A 5,259-nucleotide genomic window follows, 5' to 3' on the forward strand; every position below is an offset into this window, starting at 1 on the left:
ATACTTCAGATGACTCTAAAGGCTGCAGTTTTCTGAGCCTGCATGCCTGCAGCACTGCCAACAGCTTCCCACTGATCGCTGTGCTGGAAATAAAATCATTCTCGGGTACTTGTAAAATAAATGAATCTGAGTTAAGTTATAAGTGTGGTGCATGTACTGATACTGAGGGGATGTTTAACAAAATACCAAATGGGCCTTTCACCCTCAGTTTCCTGCCTTTCTCTCGCCCTCTTAAGCTGCGCTCTCAATGCAAGAGTACTCCAAACCAACCAGACTGTGAAGAGAACATCCTCGAGGAAGAACTTTTGGCCACAGTGAGCCACTTTACCACTTTTCCTTTGTTCCTGAAATTTACCGGAACTTTTACAAGAGATGTTTTAAACAACAATTAGCACAGGAAGGCTTTTCCTTGAGCATCAATTGTCTTCAAAAGTAAACTTTGAGTGTCTGTCTTACTTTCTTGTAGAAAATTTTGGGAAATATGCATATTCACTTTCCTGTAGCCAGTTAGATGTGAATAATGATACACAGGCAGCAAAACTCCAGCATGAAGACTATGTGACAGTAACGTCCAGTACATTTTTCAGTATGTTTTTATTAGTGTATAGTCACCTAAAATTAGGAATCATTGTGTTTTTGTTAACTTAGAATGAGGCGTTTTTATCTACAGGGGGAGCGGGTCCTCTTCTACTCTTCTAAAACAAACCAGCTGTTCCTTTTATAAGTGAACTTTAGAGCCAGGCTCGCTGTATTCCCCTGCTTCCAGTCTTTATGCTAAGCTAAGATAATACCCTGCTAAGTTCAGCTTCATATTTAGGGCACAGACCTGAGAGTGGTATCGACCACATCTAATTGTCAACTTATTCCCTTGAAGGGTTCGTGTTTAAATGATAGAAACTTCAGATCGTGTGTCTGTTGTTAAGAGTCAGAACTCATTATCAGGTTTCCTATAGACCTCAGGGTTCTGACTGGAGTGCTTTAGTGATGACTGTAAATATCCTTAATGTATTCTCTGCTGTATGACTGCTATTAAAGAGAAACTATGAACAATTTCGCAGCGCCAAAAAAAGGCTGCAGTGATTATTTTGCAGTTCAAGCCCAATCTCCTCCATCTGCCTGAAGGCCAAAGAGCTTAGTGATTGATTTGGAGTCGCACCGGAAGGAAATTCTAATTATTTCAAGATTAATGGGTAATTTACCACCAGCAGTAATCTGGAGAAGATGTCATGGCTGTAGAGAGCGGGTGAAGAATTTAAGTAAAGGCACAGCAAACACACACATATCTAAACTCACACACTGTGACTTTCTTTAAACCACAGAAACAGCAGCAAGGCTGTGATTCACAAGAGCTACTTCACTCGCAGTCATGAAAAGGAGCTTTGTTTTTAAATGCAGTCCGGGTCTTTGTTCGTCTCTCTCCACAACAAACCGCTCTTCAGTCCGTCCCTGATTATAATCAATGTGTGTGCGGGTGAGGTTGGTTTTTAAGTGTTTGCACCCCCTAATTTCTTCGCCCCCTCCAGGTAATCAGGTAGCAGACAGCACCGTCTCGCCCCAGGGGGCGCCACACTTCACGCTGTCCTGCTTGCCGCCACACTCGCTGTGTGGGAGGAACGCATTGATTTGAAACGGCCAACATGTTTGTGTTTGAGCCGGTGTCTCTTTGTCATTGTGTATTGTAATCACAAAAACACATAAATCAGGCGTTTCAAGCACATGCATGAACTTTTCAGTATTTTGGAGACATTTTTCATTTAAAGGCAGATTTCTTTATTTTTTTCTTTACTCCGTCTCCCTCTGAGGACCTGCATGAATATAATTGCCCCTGAGAAATGGTAATTTGGTTGATGTGAGCCTGAATGTGAACATTTGCACCAAAAGTCATTACCTCCAATTTCAACTCAGTAGATGTCATGCCTAAAATCAATGAGGGTTAATGAGAACTACTTCATGTCAGCTTCCTTTTCATTCTCACTCCATTCGACTGAACTCACCTGGAAGTCTAATGGAGTGAAACACAAAGACTTCACATTTGACAGCAATAAAGCAGGGCACGGTGAACTTCTGAGTGCTGGTCTTAGATTTTTATGTAAGATGGAGGAAACAAAACTACTTTTGACGTTTTGAGGATTTATTCTTTGTGCCTGTGGCTGCACCAAACACTGTAAAACAAAAGTTTGACATTTTGGGGGTAATAAGGCTTCAGCTAGCAGCTGGTTAGCTTAGCACAAAGACTGGAAACTGGGAGAAAAAGCTGGCCTTGCAACAGTAAATATGTTTGTCACTGCATTTTAATAACCTTTCTATAAATAATCAAATAAATAAATCCTCTTTAATTGAGGAATAAGAATAACCTTCAGGTGTGAGTAACCAATTAACAGGCCGTTAAAGTGACACTATATAAAGGCTGTAGCCATACGTAATGGATGCGCCAAATGATACAATGGCTGCTTTGGATATTGCATTTGGAGATATTGCTATTGCACAATTTAGGCGTGAACAAGTATTTAGAGATCGTTTGAGATCAGACCACTTTTTCTCCTCCGGGGCCCGAGGCTAACGGCGCTTACCTTCATTCAGTTGTTCACGCAAGAGCTCAGGGATCCAAATAACAAGTGTTTTATTTGTCAATTTGATCCGCCATTACCTCCAGTTCACATTCCGTAAAATTGCGCTTCTTCTGCTTCATTTGCTTCTTCGCTGCTTCTGCCATTTCTCCAAAACGTATCTAAATGCAGATCCTTCATATGCAAATCAGGCAGTTGGGGGAGTGTTTCAAGCCGTTTATAATAACTCATGGGAATGGTCAGAAGGCTCGTGCAGGGGCAGACAGTTTCAGGGTGATGGATGGAGATGTATGAGGGAAAAACACCGTGGGAACAGACGTACGTGAGGTTTTATAAATCTGACGAAAACACTGCATATGCAAGTTTCCTGTTTTGTGTGTACACAGATTCCTATATATGTATACACAGTTTTATGCATCTGGCCCCAGGTGTCTCGCTTTCTGTGGGAATATGTCCCATATATGAAGACGACCTCCCAAATTTTGATTGACTCTAGTTTATCGAAAGTCAAACCACCGCAGGACACACGCTTTTTTAAAATCTGTTTTTTATTCATTGGCTGTGAAGAAAGCAGGGCCGGCTGTCATCACGGGGCTGTGTTTGATGTAAATCAAACTGCGCACGCGTGGGTCAAGTGCAGGTTAACTTGTCACCGCCATTGTGAAGCTACGCCCAAAGGGGAAAATTGCAAGTCACCACAAAGTCACAAGCGATGCAGATTTAGGCGTAATATGATGGTGCCCAAAGAAAAGGAAATGCAGCTAGACATGTTATAGACATGTTACAAGCTAAAATGAAAAAATATCATTGCATCCTGAATAATTAAATTAAACCTCACACTGTAAAATAATCACCGGAACAAACGAAGTACACTCTGTCATTTCTGTGTGGCAGGCGACCAAACTCCTTGTGACTGACCTTTATAATGCATGAGAGTCTTGATAGTGATTAGGCAGTTCTTAATGCTGAGATTACCTCAAGTAAGATCATGATATATCAGCTTTAATTAAACAAAATGGCAAAGGGCTTAATTATTTGTCCACAGCAGTATTTATAAGTATACAGAATGTCACCTTGTATTTATAGATCAGACTAATTAACAGCCACATATGTGTGTCGGTGTCCTCCACTGCTGCCAGAGAGGATGAAAAATGGTTATGTTGTTTTTAAGGCAACCCATGGTGACCTTAGAGACATTTTTTTTTCAAAGTAAGAAAATAGTTGTGGCAAAAGAACAGGCAATTAAACAATGTGGTATGTGTGCATTGAAGGAAAACCTTCCTCATATGGCTCAGCTACATGGCGCAGGCTGACTGTTATGAATGATTCATGCTGTGAAATGCTTTAAAACATACACAGGCAGAAAGTGTAAAGAGGCTAGAGGAGGAGATTGAGAAAGAGTGATATCTGCTAAATGTCTGGTGCAGCCGGGAGCGTCTCACAAGCCATCTGGCAATTGTGACTTTTTACAGATTCTTGGACACAGAAAAAAAAAAAAAAAAGAGTTGACTTTATGTCCCGCCATTACTCACCTCACATAGAGTCAGTTTACTGCGTGGGGATTCACATAGAGCAGTTCGCCTCAGCAGCTGGTGCCAACAATCTGAAAGAGAATACTACAGCCTGCCAGGTTTCATTAAAGTCAGTTCCTGTAGTGTCTTCCTCTTTTACTGAAATGAAAAATATCCAAGAATTCATACTGTACATCCAGGCTGACAATCATTCTCTGCCCTGTGAGAACTAATCCCACATTTACCATATCTCCTGCTTGAAACCCTTGTCCTGCACAACAAAAATAAGGGGAAAGAAAATGCAACGTTAACCATTAAACACAGAAATATAATCACCTTCAATGTGTTTCTCAACAACATGACCTCCGTACCTACTGCAAGACTATCGACGACCGCATCACAACAAACAGGAACAGCAGTAGCTCAAGGCTAATGCATCACATGCACCTAGGGGATGTGAACAGTGTGTCAACACATGATCGCTTTGTATTTATCTTTCTGGAGCAGCTTAAATTATGACTTGATGAGAGAAATTTAAAAAAAAAATACTGTGGGAAGGGGAAATTTGAATTGAAATATTGAATATTAGTCAAATATTTTGTTATTAAAACCATCTGATGGAGGGTCAACTTTTACTATCAAAAGAGTCAAAAAAGTCTGTCCAGAGTCACGAAACATTGAGCTTTATAAAGCTGATGTGTTGCTGCCGAAAAGCCAGCAGCAAATGATTCCATCCATGCACTATTAAATTCTCTATTTTCCTTTAAAGACTTGCTATTGAGGCAAAATATGTAGGCAGGGTGCCAGGTCAGGACGCACTTTTTAGTTGACCAATTCATTCATTCATTCATTAAAAATGAAAAATTTAAATGTTCAAAAATAACCGTCACACCACAACAGGGAGCCACAGGTTGTCTGGCCCCTGATCTCAGTGAACTGGTTGTGGTTTGAATTCTCCTCTTTCAAACATCTGTTCATGAATTAGGATAAAAAAAAAGGCCAGTGTTCAAACAGTGTAGTCAGACGAGTGGCTCTGTGAGATTGTACTGAGGTAATACTAGCGCGACATCATTCTTACTGTCGACACTGTCATGAAATTTAATTGGTTGAGAACATTCATGTTCCCCTCAGGATGAATTATAATAACTTTGGTGATAACTAAAAGGTCCAGTGTGTAACAT

Source organism: Morone saxatilis, unplaced genomic scaffold (assembly GCF_004916995.1).
Source record: "Morone saxatilis isolate NCDOM2014 unplaced genomic scaffold, NCSU_SB_2.0 Contig6, whole genome shotgun sequence".
Classification (NCBI taxonomy): Eukaryota; Metazoa; Chordata; class Actinopteri; family Moronidae; genus Morone; species Morone saxatilis.